Source organism: Dermacentor silvarum, chromosome 5 (genome assembly GCF_013339745.2).
Source record: "Dermacentor silvarum isolate Dsil-2018 chromosome 5, BIME_Dsil_1.4, whole genome shotgun sequence".
Lineage (NCBI taxonomy): Eukaryota > Metazoa > Arthropoda > Arachnida > Ixodida > Ixodidae > Dermacentor > Dermacentor silvarum.
The window spans coordinates 37,029,254-37,049,244 of NC_051158.1; the positions used below are offsets into that span (position 1 = coordinate 37,029,254).

General features: G+C 43.4%; 1 protein-coding gene and 1 long non-coding RNA gene across 23 annotated transcripts in view; both read right to left on the reverse strand.

The window, feature by feature from the left end:
• LOC125945605 (uncharacterized) overlaps positions 1-12,327 on the reverse strand; it is a 135,654-nt gene extending 123,327 nt beyond the window's left edge. For 17 of the 22 annotated variants that reach the window (XR_007467065.1, XR_007467046.1, XR_007467057.1 and 14 more), the window contains exons 1-6: positions 12,226-12,327; positions 7,455-7,583; positions 4,870-4,987; positions 3,275-3,385; positions 2,203-2,320; positions 950-1,079 (exon numbers count right to left, since the gene is read on the reverse strand). The gene's annotated coding sequence lies outside the window, so the exon portion shown is untranslated. The remainder of the gene's footprint in view (positions 1-949; positions 1,080-2,202; positions 2,321-3,274; positions 3,386-4,869; positions 4,988-7,454; positions 7,584-12,225) is intronic. The other 5 variants (XR_007467053.1, XR_007467066.1, XR_007467062.1 and 2 more) reach the window with 2 other exon arrangements.
• A 1,577-nt stretch (positions 12,328-13,904) lies between these two features.
• Positions 13,905-19,791, reverse strand: LOC125945340 (uncharacterized). Its single transcript, XR_007466829.1, has 4 exons — positions 19,704-19,791; positions 16,840-16,966; positions 15,204-15,332; positions 13,905-14,024 (listed from the first exon to the last, which is right to left on the reverse strand). It is a non-coding gene; the product is annotated as an uncharacterized LOC125945340 (long non-coding RNA).
• Positions 19,792-19,991: the final 200 nt, after the last annotated feature.

Genomic DNA, 19,991 nt, shown 5'->3' on the forward strand with positions numbered 1-19,991 from the left:
TGCCATGCATTTATGCATTTTGCATGGACGCTTCATCCTTGCACTCGTACAATCACATAGCATTTGGAATCTGCACGTATTAACCAGACTACTCGGTGGCTATTACTGAAAACGTTCAAGTTAAGCGCTGCTCGTATAAAGCACATTGGCAATAGGAGACGCCCAAGTAGGGCGCACTGGAATAATTTTCATCAGCTGTTTTTAACTTTTGACTGAATGATTGGGACTAGTTAGTGCATTTTTATAATTGCTTGTGCTGCGCGTGCAGCGCGGCAAGGAAAATGGTTGACAGAAATAAATGTATAATTCTTTCGTATGTTTTTTTTAATTCCTTTTTTATGCCTACTTGCCCATCGCAAGCCCACGCCCCCAGAGAAACATAGGATTTTTGTAGCTTTCTGGTAGAGACGCTGGCCTCGTGCGTGAGCAAATCTGTATTGTTTCGCACGAGGCCGCGTTTCTACCAGAAAGCTCGCCTTCGTTCATGGCACTCGCCGCCAGCCTCTCCCTGTAAACATTTTTCGTTTGTTACATAGGGCAATTCTCGCTCACGGTGCGCGAACACCGGTTACGGCACCGACGCCGATACCGGATTTTCTCTGACACGAGGCCCTTAACACTGTCGCGTTAAAGCCACAATATGATTCTCAAGGCACGCCCACATGTGGAACCATGGGTAATTTTCAACAGCCGCAGCTCTTGCACATAACGCGGCCTGTAAGGGCAATTAGCTCTTTATTAGCAACATCTACGAATGCATGCAAGTACGTGTTTTTACAAGTGTGTCTGGAAAAGTATTAACGAGTTGCTGGTCAGCGCTCCATGACAAGAAAGACTTGGGAAGATCAAATTTTTAACGGGTGTGACGTCCGAGACAATGCGCTTATTATGGGTAGGCGTCATTAGATCTCGTTTACTCATCGAATGTGGGAGAGACTTGTGAACTCACCCATCCGGACCGAACACGCACTGAGCACCACAGAGAAAACGCCATGGCAGCGCGATGCAGCGAAGGTGCATCGACGCATCAAGTACAGAACAGCGCACAGTCCCCGGGGGATGAACGGGTGGCCACTGCCCTTAAGAAAAAAAGAAAACGACACTTGAATATTGTTCGATATCAACAAGGATTGCAATATGGGCTTGTTGGCACATCTTACGTCGACGTCGTAAGTCGTTGAACGCCGGTAACTACGAGCACAAAAGGCAGATTGATAAGCTGCCAACGTTAAATGTGTTTTTTTTTCTTGATTATCAACGCCACAATTTCGGAAGCGCAAGCAGTTGTACAATAGCACAGAAAAAAAGTATTTCAATTCAATGTAGAGAGATCTACACATGTACATATCTATCAAAGCGAAATTAGGAGAGTATCGCCTGTGATTGTTCTTATAAATTGTGGAAACTCAATTTTATGAGACTTTCATGGCGTCACAAGCAACTATCATCATTTAGGCTTCTCTCAGTCTTGCGTCTTTCCTGGCTAACGAGAACACCACTCTTTCTAGCAGCACGAAAGTAAGTTACCTACCTGAGGAATATCAGCACAAGAGAAACTCTTGCTGCTTGAAAATAAACCTGATTTGATGATGCGATTTGCTGCTTGGGAAATAAATATTTACGTAAACCACGAGATTTGATGTTTGATTATGTACGTATGCACGCATCCGAAGGTCCTATTATTAAATAAAGGGTTGCGATGACTCGTAATACCTAAGCTGAAATAGCCGAAGGCTTTTGCTTATATCCTACATACTTGAGCCGTCACAGAAAATGCTGGGAGTTAGTTACTGGCACCAGTCACCTTCGATCTATTAATTTACGACCTAACAGCATGTAGCGTAAAGTTATGATTAGGTTTATATATGATGAGGGTTTAAATGACGACTTGTAACGCTTTTTGTAGGTTACAATCTCAAGGTTACAAGATATTTGGCGTTACAGTAACCTTGAACACACACACACGTACTTCGGCGCGTGTAACCTTTAGGTGGGACAGAAATTAACGAAAAAACAAATATCAACGTAGTCTAGTAGCAGAGTAACCTTTTCGTTGAAGACGATGAGCAACACGAGAACAAGGTGAAAGCAGGAGCTCTCACCTTCTCGTGTTGCTCATCGTCTTAAATTTCCATCTCCCGCCTTTCCCGTTTTCCATTATGTAATAGGTCGCTTGCAGTGATAGGTTAACTCAAAGGTTACCGAGCCAAGAGTGTAGAGTGTCCACAGAAACTTGCGATGCGTCTGCAGGATGGCGCCACGAAGTTGCCGAGTCCTGGCTCAGAATAGCTTTGGCCGACGGCACTCCGAATACACTGCGCTAGAACGTGTTGTCAAATCAGCCGCGGAAAAAAAAACGCCTCGCTCTTCAATCAGGATATTGGTGTGATATTGCTGATTTTGCGAGGCAGATAATATTTAAGCTCCATTTGGAACATATGTTCTGCTAGGTATGTTTTTGAGTTGTGGAAGTCAGTCATCAATTTATAGCTTCTTCCATACTAAGGTCTTCAAGCCTGCCATGTTTTGGATGCACGCTATTACCATTTGACTAACAATTTTGTGATTAAACTAATTAAACTGTGGCGTTTTACGTGCCAACACCACCATTTGATTATGAGGGACGCGGTGGTGGGGAACTCTGGAATAATTTGGACCACTTTGGTTTCTTTAACGTTCACAATCTAAATGCACGAGTGTTTTTGTATTTCGCCTCCATCTAAATGTCGCCCCCGTGGCCGGGATTTGATCCCGCGACCTCTTGCTTAGCAGCCCAACACCAAAGATACGAAATTATATTCTGGGGCGTTACGTGTCGAAACTATACGATTACGAGGCAGCCTCAGGATTAATTTCGACCACCATGGGTTCTTGAACTGTGCACCCAAGGCGTGGTACATGACCCTTTTTGCACTGCAGTGGAATAATCGTCGGCAATGATATTACGATTTATTTCTTATAAGAATGTTTTTTAGATGTGAAGCTAGATACCTCAAAAACACATGGCCGCTTTCCTAATGGATTGTAGGTGGAATATTAAACATTCTCGTGCAAAACTGAACACATAAGCTAAACGGCAGGGCTTTTTAACATAGATGCCAACCGCTCCGTAAATGATATTGCAGGCAGAATCTTTCCCTCCAACCCATTCGCATAGTTCGAAGTGCTCACGTTAGTACACTGTCGGCACGTAAGGACACTATCTCGCTGGGTCAAGAGCACACTCATGAAGTGACAGTGTCCCATCAAAATCGATGCTATGTTCGTTACATACCACTGGCAACAATAGAGGCGCAGAAGTGGCCACCATGGGCCCACACGACGGCGGCGCACGCGAGAGGTTGCTACAGCTGGAGTGCCAAGTCAATCCCCGTAAGTGGACAGTCTGCATAAACACGTCGACGTCGTAAGTGTGTGGCCTTCAACAACGTTCAAAAGCGTTTCTTCCAACCAACTGGATTAGCATGAGTAAATTAATTGCCGACAACCTGCATGCATTGCCGCTTCAGTCACTCTGGCCCAAAGAGTCATCGCCATTCGGTTGTACATATAACTAGTTCCGTTACTACCCGTTTTTAACATTTGTGCGTACTGAGTGTCACTAGAAATATTGGCGCTATGCGACGTACAAAAGTTCAGCAGTGATACTTGCAGATAAAAAGGGACCTCTACTTGTACAATGCTATTTGCGCCCAATTCTTTATTGATACGATGTTTATTACATAGCCAAAGCTGGGCAAATCCAATATATGCAGGGAACCTTAGGAATACCGATGCAAGTGCAACGCCCAACTTCGCCGTTCGCTGAAGAGTGGCAGCTTCTAGCAGAAGGCGCTTGAAATGTATACCCTGGCATTTCTAGCAGCACGAAAGTAAGTTACCACCATGAGGAATATCAGCACAAGAGAAACTCTTGCTGCTTGAAAAATAGCAAATATTTGCGTAAACCTGATTTGATGACGCGATTTGCTGCTTAGAAAATAACAAATATTTACGTAAACCACGAGATTTGATGTTTGCTTATATACGTATGCACGCATCCGAAGGTCCTATTATTAAATAAAGGGTTGCGATGACTCATAATACACAAGCTGAAATAGCCGAAGGCATTTGCTTATATCCTACATACTTGAGCCGTCACAGAAAATACTGGGAGTTAGTTACTGGCACCAGTCGCCTTCGATCTATTTATTTACGACCAAACAGCATGTTGCGTAAAGTTATTAGGTTTATATATGATGAGGGTTTAAATGACGACTTGTAACGCTTTTTGTAGGTTACAATCGCAAGGTTACAAGATATTTGGCGTTACAGTAACCTTGAACACACATACTTCGACGCGTGTAACGTTTAGGTGCGGCAGAAATTAGCGAAAAAACAAAGATCAAAGCAGTCTAGTAACAGAGTAACTTTTTCGTTGAAGACGATGAGCAACAAGAGAATAAGGTGAAAGCAGGAGCTCTCACCTTCTCGTGTTGCGGCATCTCCCGCAGAAGCTGCAGCTTGTTTTTGCTCAAAAAAAGCAACTAGTGGTGACTTCTGACCTCTTAAACTGATTTTTCGTATTCCGGGGGTGAAAAACTAATATTTCGTTCACAGCTCGCTTTCACTTATTCAGCTGCCCTTTAGGACATGGATTTCTCATACAGATACATACACAAACAGCAAACGCGGTCTGAATCCTTGCACCCTTCAGGAAAATCCACATTGGGCCTGAAATAAGACACCATAGAGAAGCTCGGTCGGGGCCCAGCAATGGGCTGGCAAGGGCTCTGCGAGTACTTGCTAGTACTGGTGGATGACGAGTGCACGTGTGCGAACGGAGCCCTGACAATTTTTTGTTCCATGCGCCATGCTGAACATACTAACCATTTTTGCCAAGGTTGCAGTGAACCATCGGTGACGATCACATAACGGCGCATCTCCACAGCCCGCGAGCGACTTCCACGCCGGGTGAACGCCGTCGGCTTCAACCAGCACACACAGCCTGCGCAAATAGAGAAAAGTTAGGTCACCGATGTGCGCAGCCTGTGTGCAAATCCGGAAAATTTCAGAACAAGAACATTATGGAGAACTGTCATGCTAGTTGGCTTGGTGAGCCGGAAATATGGGTATGGTCATTAGCCCGCATCAAAATGATCAGCTCCGCAGGTACTTCTGAACACGTCGCCTTTTCCGTTTCTTTTTCTCACTATTTCGTCGTGCCACCAAAATGAACACACACCAAATGAACACAGAAGCAAAAGTAATTCTTATGCATGAGAAAATTCTACATTCGGACCACTTACTTCATAAGTGTTCAGAAAGTGGGATTACAATTTGTCACATATTTGAGGCTCGTACAGTGCGTGTGGGAGGAAAAAAAAAGAAGCGATGATACAACTGCCTCAACCGCAATCTAATACCTCTGCTATGCCATACTATAGTTAGGGCGTCCGCTCCGACTGCGGAAGGTGGTTTGAAACCTATCGCCAGACACCCTCTGGAATACAAGTCGGGCACAAGCACCCTCTGGGTTGGCGCCAGGCTCTTTTCAGGTGTGCTCGCTTGGGCGAAGCTCCCCTAACCCCGCTGTGCCATTCGGGGGATTGGTATTTAACAACCTCGCAGGCCATGACGAAGTGGCATAGTTATGAATGCGGCTCAAATGGCGCTCTTGCACCGGCTGCACACTGACAAACTGGTCATGTCGAACGCACGACCAGTCCAAGCGCTCATCGCAGCCTTGGGACACTAAACATGTTGGCCGACCACAAGCAGCGTTCGCTCAAAAAAAAAAGTTTCCCACGACTTTCCATGTGGCATTATTAGCCACCTATTAGGTGGGGCCGCCCCAAGGTTGGGGCCAAAGAACCATCTCCAAAAGTTGAGTTGTCATAATGGCCGGGAGTTCTAGTCTGTCTCCCACAGCCACGGCGGATGCTCTTCAACAGAGAAATCTGGTTGGACAATGGGCGGAAATATGGGTATGGCATTTTAACCTGCCTCAACATGATCAGCTCTGAAGGCAATTCCGAACACGTCATCCCCCAAGGTTGGGGCCAAAGAACCATCTCCAAAAGTTGAGTTGTCATAATGGCCGGGAGTTCTAGTCTGTTTCCCACAGACACGGCGGATGCTCTTCAACGGAGAAATCTGGTTGGACAATGGGCGGAAATATGGGTATGGCATTTTAACCTGCCTCAACATGATCAGCTCTGAAGGCAATTCCGAACACGTCATCCTTTTCTTTTTCTCGCAATTTCGCCATACCACAAAAATGAACACAAAGGAGCACAAAAGACCCGTGCTCCAGAATGCTGCAAAATTTTATATACCAAGACCACTACAGAAAAAATCGGGTGCTTTCGTGGTGCACTACACTACAGAAAAAATCGGGTGTCTTGGTGCGCCGAGAGTATTTTTGAACATCTCAACCATATGGACATCAAAAGATCACGTTAATCTGTATGTTAACTGTGGCTTATGCCGATGTTTAGTCCCAATTTCGTTGTAGCGTAAAAAAAGACCACACTAGTGTATAAGAGCACTGCCGCATCGTACAGATAATAAAATGCTTTTTAAATGTTCAGGATGTGTCTTTAGACTTCAGCCCAGTTCGAGTCACGTAATACGCGTGCCAGAGGTGTTATTTATAGGCGAAAACGAAGGACGGGTGAGAAAAATTCAATTTCGTTGTAGCGTAAAAAAGACCACACTAATGTATAAGAGCGCTGCCGCATCGTACAGATAAGAAAATGTTTTTAAATGTTCCGGATGTGGTTTTGAACTGTCTCCTATCAAATTACGCAATAAAACAACAAACGTTACAGATTAATGGTAACAGATATTCGCCCTGAACCGCATCGTTCTTTAAATAACGCGAGCAGCCTTCCAGAAGCCTTATATGCTTTTGTTACGCTGACATTTATGGCTCATAGTTTCTGCAATTTTTCAAACCACATTTCGTAGTTTTTACAATTGTTCGTGCCACTTTTGTTTATGAAACTTGCCAGACAACCTAACCTTACACAATCACCCTCCCCCCCCCCCCCCCTCTTCGGCTAAATCGGACATGCCGACTTCGTGGCCCCACTAGCAGCTAGGCCGAAAAGCTAGGCCGAATAATTTAGCGCATTTAGCGAACAATAATTTCTTTCGCGAATTGAAATGTGTAATTTAGTTAACAGTGTAGCGAACTCGCTACTTCAGCAGCAAAACGTCATAGCTCAGGCCACAACTCGGCCTGTAAGAGCAATCTGCTCTTTATTAGGTAATATCTGCAAATGCATGCAAGTATGTGTTTTCGCAAGTGTCTGGCAAATATTAACAAAATGCTGGTTAGCGCTCCATGGCGGGAAAAAAATCGGATGATAAAATTGTTAACAGGTGTACGGTCCGAGACAATGTGTTTATCGGTTGGCGTCGTATATAGATCTCGATCGAATGTGGGAGAGATGTTTCTGTGAACTCACCCATCGGGACAGAATACGCACTGTGCACCGCTGAGAAAAAGCCATTGTAGCCGAATGCAGGAAAGATACCATCATAGCATCAAGCACAGAACAGTAGACAGTCCCCGGGATGAACGGTTGGCCACTGCCCTAGAAGAAAAAAAGGCACTTGGTTATTCTACGCGATGTTTGAAATGGGACTGCTTAACAAGGAATGCAATGTGGTCTTCTTGGCACCGATCAGCTGCCAAAATGACAAGTCAATTTTTGAAGCTCAAGCAGGTAATTAACTTACGGGGATTTTACGCGCCAAAACCACGGCTTATTATGAGGCACGCCGTAGTGGCGAACTCCGGAAAATTTTGACCACCTGGGGTTCTTTAACGTGCACCTAAATATAAGTACACGGGTGTTTTCGCATTTCGCCCCCATCGAAATGCGGCCACCATGTCCGGGATTCGATCCCGCGACCTCGTTCTTTGCAGCCCAACACCATAGCCACTAAGCAACCACGGTGGGTGAAGCTCAAGCAGTTCTAAAACAGTGCAGAAAAAAAATCAATTCACTGTAAAGAAATCAACACGTCTACCTTTCGAGATGTCCACGAAAGCAAATCGCTGTGATTGAGCCTGTGATTGAGCTAGCAACTGTAGACTTCTCTGAGTGTGGAATCTTTTCTGGCTAACGAGAAAACCACTCTTGGCAACCCTGGCGTTTCTAGGAGCACGATATTGTTAGTTTTGCATGCCAAAACCAGCCATGATTATGGGGCACGCCACACTGGGGGACTCCGGATTAATTTTGACCACCTGGCAAGAGCAGCCCGTTGTGTGGCCCGCCATGTAACGTCAACCTCATTGCATGGGCAAATTGGGCTGCGTCCGAAAGCTTGATATTTGCTCGTCGATCTTGCTCAATGACTTGGTGTGACTGACGTATTCAAAAAAAAAGAGCTGCCAATTTGTAGGCCACTTTAATTCCTGTTGAATATATCGGCAAACCACAAGATTTAATGTTGTGAACCTTACGTATGCACGCGTCCAAAAGTCCTATTATCAAAATAAAAGGTTGCGGCCAATCAGAATAAGTCGGCTGAAATAGCCAAAGGCATTTGCTCATACTCTACATACTTAAGCCGTCACCGACAACACCGGGTTTTTCTGGCGCCAGTCGCCTTCGATCAAACAGGGATTATTAAGGCGAATTATGTCTCATGGCAAGGTCTCAGTTTCAAGGCTGTTTCAAAACAGCGTCGTCGACATGAAATTGTCCTCTTAAGATAAGAGGCTATAAGGTGCACAAAACCGCAATTAATGCGGACGAATGATTAAGCAAGCGAACCGAAGTGATAATGGGCATTAAGAGTGATTTGATGATGAATTCAGATTTAATTGATGGTGAAATAAAGTGGTTTAGTTGGGTGATTGTAGTCAAACGAAAGGTAATGATGGGTTAGAGTGAGCTAAGGTAATGAGTAAATGAGAGTGAAGTGAATCAAGTGGTGCTAGGGTGAATCAAAAGTGATGAAAATTGGAAATTTGTAGTAATAGAGCACATCAAGTGTTATGGAAGTAAAACAGATTATAGAGTGAATGAATGTGAACCAAGCAGTGATAAAGTGAATCAGAGTGGTGAATCAAGAGTGCATATGAGGTATAAGAGTGAATCAAACGATTGTGGTGTGGGGGAGTGAATCGAAAAAAAATATGCGAGATTTGAGGGCCCAAGTGAGAGTGACTCAGCAAAAAAGCGTGCAGAGTCACGGTTCGAGTTTCGTGAATAGAAACCGAACCGGCGTTCGGTTTTTCACCTTGAAAGTCGTCTTGGTTGTAGCATAAGGGTATAATTTTTAATAAGTGCGGCTCATTGAGGGTTTATATGATGAGGTGTCTAGGCATGTCGATATGCAGACCACTGTGTGTGCCTACAAGATGAAGAGCACTATGAGGGCTTCTAGCATGTTCACAAACTGTCAATACGATGTGCTAGAACGTGTGAAATGAGCCGCGGACGCAGAATTAACGCCTCGTTCTTCAGTAGGGATATTGGCAAGACTGTTTTGCGAGCCGATATTCTTAGGCTCCATTCGAAACATTTTCTGCTACGAGACGCTTTTTCAAATGAGGAAGGCAGTTGTCAATTTAGCGTCTTACAAGCTAAGTTCTTCAAGCCTGAGATTCTTTTTGGATGAAAGCTTTTACCATTTGACTAACAATTTCGGTATGCTTTTGAATTGGCCCGTGTCGACCTGCAGAAAAACATGCACACAATGCACGTGAGGAGGGAAGATGCGAGATTATATTCTGGGGTGTTACCTGCCAAAACCACTATATGATTATGAGGCACGCTGCATTGGGGAACTCCGGATTAATTTCTACCACCTGGGCTTCTTTTACGTACACCCAAGGCACAGTACAAGGCCGTATTTGCAAAGCAAAGTGAAACGCGTAATGAGTAGAGGCAGTGATGCATACATTAAGTTTGTCGAAGAGCGCGTAAAATGAGATTCCAAACGTTTCTGTACCTATGTAAAAGATAGCAGTTCTGAGCGGGCCAAAATTTGTCATAAATCGTCCTTCTCGTGGCATTCTTAGAAACTGACAATATCGCCAATGCATTCGCTGAACATTTTCCCTCTGTTTTCTTGAATACAGCGCATGTTCCTAGCTCTGGTGACAGGCAGTACAGCTTCGATGACCATTTTAACATTTCATGTTTTTCAGAACATGACATCACGACGGCCGTAAGTTGAAACCAAAGCATTCCCTTGCTTACGACCGAATACCAAGTTTTTTTGTGAACTGGACTGGACTGGAAAAAATTTATTTAGGACGCGCTTAGTCAAAGGCTGTTTTATTTTTGTTCGTCTCCTTACGCACATTTTTAATCTTGCTTTGCGTACGAGTGAGTTTCCTTTTTGTTCGAAGAATGCAATAGTTGTGCCAATTCATAAAAGTAGCAGCGTGAGCGATATAAAAAAATTATCGCCCCGTGTCCCTCTTGTCTCAATTTGCAAAAGTGTTTGAAATAGCTATGTTTACACATCTGTCGTTTTTCTTTTAAGCATAAGATTAGTATATGCCAAGATAGCTTTGTTCAAGGCAGGTCTGTGGAAAGAAACCTTGTTTCTTTTCTTGATGCTGCGGAACCCGCTATACTTCGACCTGTCAAAAGCATTTGGTATTGTTTCTCATGACCTTATCCATTAACTCTTCAGTTACAGCGTTAGTAACAGCCTGTACACGCTGATTAAAGACTACCTGTCTTTAATTAAATTATGTTCGCATTGGTGCTAAATACATTTTGCCTTATGAATCAACTTCTGGTGTTCCGCAAGGGTCCATTTAGGCCCACTATTTTTCAATATGTTTGTTAATAATTTTGAATGTTTGCGTCAATAGTGTCTCCTTTTGTACGCTGATATTAAGCTTTACTGTGAAATAGAGTCGGCACAGGATTGTGTATTGTTCCAGGAAGATGTGAATTCTGTCGCGAAGTGGTGTGCTAACTTTTTGCGTGAACTGACCAATGTGGCTAAAACTGAATGTGTTGAGCTGACGTTTCATTCGTATACTGTACGACTGATTTCTAGGACGCCGTGTATTTTATGCCTATGAGCGTGTACTGCGCATGTTTATTATTAAACCCTTAGAAGGCGAAAATATCGCGATTACTTATTCTTGTATAAACCGATTCATAACCACTTTTCCTGTCCGCTGTTACTGTCGGCTGTAACGTTCTGCGTGCCTCGCCCAAACTTGCGTAATCCCAGCATTTTCTACGCAAACTCCTCTTGCACCTCTAACGCTATAACACGTCTTCGCAACAAAATACTTACCTTTTGATTTTGATATTTTCAGCTCTTGTATTTGCTCATTATCTGACTTCTTTCTCAGGTTTTCTGTTTTCTTTTTTGTTGTTTTTGTAACACAAGTGCACCAATATTAAGGCGTATAGCTGCTCTTGGGCACTTTAAGAAGTAAATGAACTGAAATAAAATATTAAGCCGTAGACGTAAACGTTATCGTGATCGCCAGACAACAATGAGTTAAAATTACGATAAAAGCAATTTCATTTCTCTGACAATTATGACATATACCGAAACAATCGATTGTTTAAATATTCTTTCTTCGCCAAACTATCACTGAATGGAAAGCATTACTAACATCGTTGTGAGAAGAAAAAACTCCACGAAAAAAACTTTACTTTTTCCGTTCCCCTTCCCACTTGCATGTCTTGCACCACCAATGAGAGGCATTGCATAATAGAGATTGGAGAGAATAAAAGGTAACGACGCAACTACAATAGTGAAAATAATCAAGAGAAGCCAGACAATGAAAGTAACAATAAAAGAAAAGAAAAGGGCAGCAGAACTCAAGGTATAATGACAGTAAGCAAAACAAGTGACATATTCAAACTGAAAAAAAAGTCAGATCACAAGAAATTTCCACCGTAATGCTACGGATAATCCTCGGTAATGATATTATTCGGATTTCTGTTCCCTTAAAAGAAAGGGTATTTTTAAACTTTAAGCTAGAAACCTAAAAGAATACAACGCTGCATTCCTAGTGGATTTTACGTTGAATATAAAAAATCTCATGTAAAATTTCATAAGTTATTAGGCAGGGCTTCTTAAAATATATATGAACTGCTATGTATGTGATAATGCTAACAGAATCTTTCCCTCCAGAACATTCGTATAGTACTTCGCAAGGGCACTATCTCGCTGGTAGAACAGACTCGTAAAGTGACAGTGCCCCATCACAATCGATGAATTATGTTCGGTACATACCACTGGCGACAATAGAGGCGCAGAAGTGGCCAACAAGGGACCATATGACAGCGGCGCACGCGACTGGTTGCCACAGTTGGACAAGTCAATCTCCGTCAGTGGACAGTCTGCATAAAGACAGCGACGTTGGAGTGAGCGGCCATTACGTTTAAAAGGGCTTCTTGCAACTAACCAGATTAGTAGCAAAGGTAAACTCCATGACGACCTGCATGCATCGCAAATATCGTTACTCCGCCGCCATGTGAGTGTCGGACGTTGCATAAGTTTGCATAACTTGGTTATATACTAGTGTGGAACTATATTGAGGATTTTGGTGCTAATGTTTCTCTGGCCCAATGAGTCATCGTCATTTGTTACATCACGCATCTATAGTCTGTGCCATTAGGAGAACTCTCCACAGCTGTCTTCCTGTCTTTGAAAATCCCCGTTTGCTCGCCGATCCACACCCCTCTCTTCCTGTCTCTTTCCCGTTACGCCCAACATTTTTCGTTCCATCGCTCTTTGTGCGGTCCTTAACTTGTTCTCGAGCTTCTTTGTTAACCTCCAAGTTTCTGCCCCATATGTTAGCACCGGTAGATTGCAATGATTGTACACTTTTCTTTTCAACGACAGTGGTAAGCTCCCGGTCAGGATTTGGCAATGCCTGCCGTATGCACTCCAACCCAATTTTATTCTTCTGTAAATATCCTTCTCGTGATCAGGGTCCCCCGTGAGTAATTGACTTAGATAAACGTACTCCTTTAGACTCTAGAGGCTGACTGGCGATCCTGAGTTCTTGTTCCCTTGCCAAGCTATTTAACATTATCTTTGTCTTCTGCATATTAATCTTCAACCCCACTCTCGTAAAATCTGGTTTCGTTAAATCGAGATTTAACTCGATTTAAGTTTGTGCTCAAGCATCGCCTTGACCTGCATCGTAACGAGTTGACAGTTAAGCTTCAAATCGCAGTCAAATCTTTCATGCTACAGCTATTCTGCGATAAAACTGAGACATATCGCGATCATCTCGAGGACAGCGTCTGTTTTCCTAAAGAATTTTGGCTGGATGTATTCAGTGGTAGTGGGTTAATTATTAGGAAAGAAGGTCACAGATTAATCATTTCCAATCCGCGCCGGAAACGCAGCGATGGTACTACGTCAATGCGACGTCATGTACTTTGTTCGTGACGTCGTTTCGTTGTGCTTAAGCTATTTTGGTTCCATCAACATTCTATAAAACTTGCTATGCCCATAGTCCTTGGCCCCTTTATGAGCCGATTATGTTTGCCTATAAACAATTACCAGGACTCGAACACACTGCCAAAATCCCTGGCAGCATCGCTGATTGGTGCGGAGACTTCAAGGCAGCGTCACAACCCATTTTTTTCTTATTGGGGCTTTCTTGCTTATCAAGGATAATCTTGAGGTAGAAGGGGATTTGTTTCTGGCTTTTGCAGAAAGGTAATTTGCTAATACAGCTAAACTCATTTCTCAGTGTGACACCAAGGCTGGTTTCCTAATGACGTGTAACGCAACACGACGAATTTTGACGGCGGAGTTTCTGCCTGCATAAATTCCGTACGATTCAGAGTTGCCACGGAATTACTATGCCGTCAGCACTGAATATTTCCTAGATAGGGGAATAATAATAACACCGAAATGTCAAGATTCGTGCTAAACGTAGCATATAGACTACTCGCCCTTCGTGACAGCAGGTAGGCAGCCATGACTGCGTCACTGAGGAGCACATCACTCCACCACGGCACGCGACTTCGTCGCGTTGCGGTTGTTTTGAACCCGGTTATGTTGAGCTCCTTCACCTGCATACAGTATTCAGCAAAATTATATGCCAAGAGCGCTAGAGTGAAATCCAGGTAGCGGGTACACTATTGTGTAGACAAGTAGAAAATGCTTGAACAGCGTGAAGGAATACAGAAACGGAGTGCTAAACTTCATCTAATAACAAAGTATCGCTGAGTGCTGCGCATGTGTCATTGGAATCACTCGTTAAATCATTACATTGTGCGTGCAGATGATATATCCATCCTCTAACTGAATGCAGTTCGGGGACATATTAACTTTTCCAATTCTTATTACTGTCTTATAATACGAACGTCAAAACCAAATTGCCAATGTTAGGTGAAAAAAGCACCTCAAAATATGTGGTAAAAGTAGCCATCTCGTCTTGATATTCAATTATTTGCTTCGCTTAAACAATTACACAAAGGGGGCAACATCGTATGTATGTAGGTCGAGAAGAAACAACGGTTTATATAGAATTGGCGTCGTTTTTCTCGAATGCTCGTGGTACCTGGGTTCAATCACGAACGCAGTTCAGCATGTTCCATATATCATAACTTAAGTATGTTACGTAATCGCTTGGTACCTATATAATGTGCAAGTTGACGCTACGTCCTTGATTGTCATGTAATTTCGTGGTATTTCAAACATTTCTTGGTGGATTTTCGTGGACCGAGAAGAAACAACGGTTTATATAGAATTGGCGTCGATTTTCTCGAATGCTCGTGGTACCTGGGTTCAATCACTAACACAGTTCAGCATGTTCCATATGTTCCGTAATCACTTGGTACCTAATTTTTAATCGGACAATGTTACGTGCTATATAATGTGCAACAGTCTCAGGATAGCATAAAGGTGCAAAAATCACAAGGGCTCTGTTCTTCGTGGGTTTACGAACCAGACGGTACGCTGCGAAGTGGTCTACGATCATCCCACAAAATCCAATAAGCGCCTTTGCTTCAAAAGCCACATTTACAATAGAACACGTGAAGATACTGGTCTGCTTTACTAAAGATTTAACCCCTTTTGCCCTCTGTACACATAATGGCACGTTAGTGGTCGTACACGTCTCAGAAGAAATATCTGCATTTATAAAATAAAGGTTCTTCACAACTTGATTTTTACTCCCCACAGCTGTCTTCCTTTCTTTGAAAATTACGTCTATGTTTCGTTTCATGCTCAATGTAGCGTATACTAACCATCAGTGTCACCAGGGACGCAGCGATGGCGGCAACCGTCGCGGACGAGTCTATAACGGCATATCACCGGAGCACGCGACTGATTGCCACACTGGGTGAGCAGCGTCCACTTGCACAGACCTACGTGGTCTGCATAAATACAACAACGCCTACGTCACTGAGAGGCGCGGCCTGTGCTCAGAATCAAGCCAACAAAACTCAAGAATGGTCATTGGCAATCAACGAAATATTGAGCACTGCAGGCATTTCTATAGACCTCGTCCTCCTAACTTAATTTTTCGTATAGTTCCTCGTACGTCAAAAAACGGTGGAGCACACAGAAATACAAGCAAAACTATTATTATACGCATGATAAAACATAACTAAGTGGTCATGTGCAGTTAGAACATGCTACACGTTCGAGGCATGTGCGCGCAGAACAAAAAACAGCGAAGCCGGCGTGTGAGAGAAGGTTTGAAATGACAAATAATTAGTCCGCTGTTCTTCAAGAGCTCACGGAATGATGATCCAATTGACGCAGTGCAAACAGACGAAAACCTTCCAATTCTACGTTGTCTTCGCTTGACGTCGGAAGCAGTGAAGAAAGATACTGTGTTCGTACAGATCCTGAAGCTGTTCTTTCCCTCTATAACAGTAAATTCCCCGTGAGAATGACTGCATTACCTTAATACTGACGCTTCTATACCAACGAAACTACTTTACGAACCTAGCTTACCATTATAGACCCTTTTTATGTTTTCAATTTTACGAACCTATCTTACCATATAGACCCTTTCTAATTTACAAACAGATTAAGGGTGTGAAATGAGAAACGGCTCTGTTCACTATAGAATCGCACTGCACAGTTACAATAAGCTATAAATATAGAGAACTCAGCAGTGGCACCAGGCTTTCTGTACAGTCACTGATGTTTGAAAGTCAATCTTACTGCTAAGATTGCTAAGATGAACACGAAAGCCGTATAGATTGAGCTCGACGCATAGGGCCTGTTCCCTATATATGAACACATCAAGCACATGTGCCTATAGTATACTGTGCGACAAAATACTTCGTTACCTTTGGCTATCTTGACTGGCCGGAAGCTTTCTAAGGTCATGAATATTTTGCTGCCACAGTGTGTATTCTTGGTTCTGGGGTTTTACGTGAGAAAATCAGTTCCGATTATGAGGCACGTCGTAGTGGAGAGCTCCGGATTTATTTTGACCACCTGGGGTTTTTTAACGTGCGCTACAGCGCAAGCACACGGGCGTTTTTGCATTTTGCCTCCATCGGAATGGAGCTGCCGCGGCCGGGATTCGATTGCATGATCTCGTGCTCAGCAGCGCAACGCCTTAGCTGACTGAGCAACCGCGGCGAGTCCACAGGTGTGGATAAAAGCGTCTATACGGCATTTGCAGCAAAGAGAAGTAAATCATGATTGCAACTGAAAACAGGGCCTCTGACGTCCTGTCTTAGGCAATTCTTTAGCAGTCAAGCATCTCTCCCAATGTTTTAAAATCCATAGCGAAAACAATGCTGTCATCTAAACATCAACATAATTGGTCACGAGGGAGATTTTGGGCCCCGCTTGAAAATGTTTTTATAGTGTGCCCACTTTCACCATTTTATAAATCGAACATTTGCGAGCACTTCTTACCCACGGCGTGGCCCATCGCCGCCATGACCGTAATGGAACTGCTTTGCTGAACGCCGCTTCGACCTCAGTCCAGGCAGCTCCATGGAGCACGCCCTCTTCGCGGAAGTGGATGCCACAGTAGACCACGCTGCGATGAAAACATGCCCTATTAAAAAGCGCGTGGGGTAGAATTCACAAAGCGTAGGAGGAGTGAAACTTGTGTAGTATGCCCCATGCCCCATCTGATGTACGCAAGGAATGACTGCCAACTTTCTTCCCGTTTCGATCAGCTCCTGGGGTGGTTCTCCCTTTTTTTATTTCTTTTGCAAGCCCTTCAGACTGATACAACCATAGATTTTGGATTTTTGAAATTCAATTCTTGGATTTACTGTTAACATTTACAGCACAACATTTGTTGGCAATATAGCCCCAGAACAAGCAAATTAATTTTAAATTACGCGTCGGCACGCTCCGAACTAGTGAAAAGAGGCATTGCTACGACAGGTTTAGGATCCGCCACCTCACTAATACCAACTTTTCGCAACAGGTAAATCGTCTGGAGAAGGCCGGCTTTCCAAAATCTATTTTTGTATCAGTCTGTTACAAGAACATTAATGTTACCAACTCGCCTAGCTTGTGGTATTTCTATAAATGTTTAAGGCTATAATTCATCCGAATTTTCTTATCCATTTTAGTGCACCATCTTATTCCGTAATAATTAACACCAGCACCATTTTATTCCGTAGTAATTAACGTCAGCATCATTTTATTCCGTAATATGTAACGCCATACAGGGTTTCTCCGAAAAGTAATGTCAATGATTACGCCATACAGGGTTTCTCCGAAAAGTAATGTCAATGATTATATTGTGAAGCGACTATACGTCGCAACGTGCTAGGACCGGTAGGGAATGTGATGATTTCGCAAATTATGTTGTTATAGAATTAATAGAGTTGTGTTCTAGAGTTAGAGTTATAAGTAATGCGTTTAAAGTAAGATAACGTGGGAGGGGGAAGTTAGTTTATGCAAGCGCGGTTGCTTTATCGTCTGTTACCATCTGGAGAGCCAGGACAGGCTTTTCCGTGAAACTCGTTTTCATTTCCCGTGCAAGCCGCAATGCAGCGCTCGTTGGAATAAAGAATTGCCTTCAAGATTTGTGTGAAACTAGCAAGTCCGCAGTGGAAATATTTCCTATGATAAAGACGGCCTTTGGTGATAACTGTTTGCCAGAACGTCAAGTCTACCAGTGGCTGCTTGAAAACTCCCATGAAAGGGCATCATTTCGGTACAGTTTACAAAGTCAAAGAGGCTGGCACCAAAGCACTAAAGGACATTCCGGAAGAGGCCTACCGCGACGCCTTCGATGCGTGAAAATCGAAGCTGGAAGCGATGTATCGACGCAGGAGGAGCCTTACTTGAAACCTTTTACTGCGTTGTACTGATCTGATCAATAACTTTTATTCGACTCACTGACATTACTTTTCGGACATACCCTGTATACATTGCGAATTGTTGCAAATAAACACTTTTCCGATACCGTGCAGAATGTATTCGTTAAATATTGGTACCAGAATGAAATGATGTTCTGGATTCTAAATGCCAATATACGAAAGCGAACAAGGACGGTTCACACCTGCTGTTCTCAGGCAAAACAGACGGACACAGTCATTGCGGAATTAGCTCAAGTTTAACCACGATGGCATGTAGAGCCAGTCAATGAGGCAGCAGTTTTTTGAGCGAGAGAGTTCAGTAGATGGCGAATGTGAAAATCGAAGCTGGAAAATCATATTCAGGACAATATTCGCACCCTAGGCCACTCATTTGGATGGATAGGATGAGAACGGAATGTTTAGCATAGATCTCGTATGCCCTGTCCATTTCGAGGACTATGGAAGACCAAGTGGTCGAGGTAATGCGTTTAGAGTAATTTTACTACTTGTAACCTTAGAATAGCCTCCTTGCTTGCTGCACTCCTCCTAGCCTCCTCACTCACCCCCATCCCCCTGCCAATAGGGTTAAGAAAGTTTACGGCATAGTAACACTCAACCAAAGCCAAAGACTCTGCTACGTCGCAAACCTTACCAACGCCAAGGCGTTCACTATAGGCAACATCTTGGGAATACTGATCAGCGGCTATAGTCTTCAGGCAGCCATCTCAAGAGACACGACTCTTTAGTGTGACATAAGATAACGTGGGGCTACCATGCATACCATGCACCCCGTGTAAGGACAAAGCTTTACATCGCGGCCAATTAGATGTTCCCCATTACACATTTTGTGAAAGTCAACCATTGGGAATTGCAGAACCGATTTGAGTAATATTTGCTGCGTATAAGAGGCAACTGAATTCTCACTATGCTGCGGTGGACAAAATTTCGATTAGGGTCTCGGAAATCCGGTTAGGATTAAACAAGTTCTGTCAGTTCCATTCATTAAAACATTGACGCCGACACAGTTCATAGACGATTGTAAAATTTTAAATGAAGTTGGTGTAATGTGTAGTAATACATATATATATATATATATATATATATATATATACATTTCACCAATGCATATATAGTGAAATGCATATATATGCATTGGTTAAGAGCATCGCACGCGTAATGCGAGGACGTGGGTTCGTGCCCCGACTCTGCGGCCAATTGTTTTTTTCAATAATTTTCGTTTCCATTACTTTATCATTTATTTCAAATAATTTGTACAATTTCCCCTATGCTGTCCTTGTTGGCTGATATATACATTTTGTCCTCTCAATGTCGAGTTACAGTCGTAAACATGACGCTTCCATTATTTGAAGCATTTTTGATACATTTGGTCGAAGCTCATTTAAATGGGTGCAGTAGATGGCGAGCGCAACGATTTCGCCGTTCACATGGGCTTACGTGGTAAGAGCACGCAGGATCACAGACTCGGACGGACCGCTGACGGCGTCTCTTGGCGTCTCTTGCTGTACTTAAGCTTGTCTGTCTGCATTAGAGGACACCCGCGTGGTCAGAGTATGAGCAAGACGTCATGAAGCCTCGACTATACAAGCCAACTCTCTCAATCAGTTCCATTAATTCGCTCTAAAAAAAGGATGGCCTTACGCGTGATTACGGTGAATTATAGCGAACGTCGGCACAAGGGCACTAAACGACGAAGCCAAGCGTTTTCTGTTTTGACCCGGTGGG